At 55.6% G+C, this 487-nt stretch overlaps 1 protein-coding gene across 1 annotated transcript in view; it reads right to left on the bottom strand.

The window, feature by feature from the left end:
* NBAS (neuroblastoma amplified sequence) overlaps positions 1–487 on the bottom strand; it is a 457,208-nt gene that overhangs the window by 146,612 nt on the left and 310,109 nt on the right. The window lies entirely within an intron of this gene.

A 487-nucleotide genomic window follows, 5' to 3' on the forward strand; every position in this document is an offset into this window, starting at 1 on the left:
GTGAAAGGGATGCTCCAAACCGTAATCCAGCCCACCAATTATTACCCCATGGTCCTAGTCCATGTGGGCACTAACGATGTGGCCAGGAGGAGCCCTGATCGCCTGATGGAGGACTACCACGCTCTGGGGTGCATGCTGAAGGAGATGGGCGCACAGGTGGTTTTCTCTTCTATCCTGCCAGTGAGTGGACGAGGCAGTCAGCATGAAATATGCATCACGGAGACCAACTGGCAGCTACAGGAATGGTGCTTCGACGAGGGCTTTGGCTTCCTCAGCCATGACCGGCACATCACGATGAGAGACATGTTGGGATGGGACAGGCTCCACCTTTCCCCTAAAGGTAAGCGTGTGTTCTCTTCTAGGTTGGCGGACCTCATCCGACGGGCTTTAAACTAGGCTCGTTGGGGGAAGGGCGTTAGATGAGGGCGGAGGAAACATCAGACTGTCGGACCAAACAGCACCCACAACTACAGCCCAGCCCAGACCA

Source organism: Gavialis gangeticus, unplaced genomic scaffold (assembly GCF_001723915.1).
Source record: "Gavialis gangeticus isolate Ggan-Ray unplaced genomic scaffold, GavGan_comp1, whole genome shotgun sequence".
NCBI lineage: Eukaryota > Metazoa > Chordata > Crocodylia > Gavialidae > Gavialis > Gavialis gangeticus.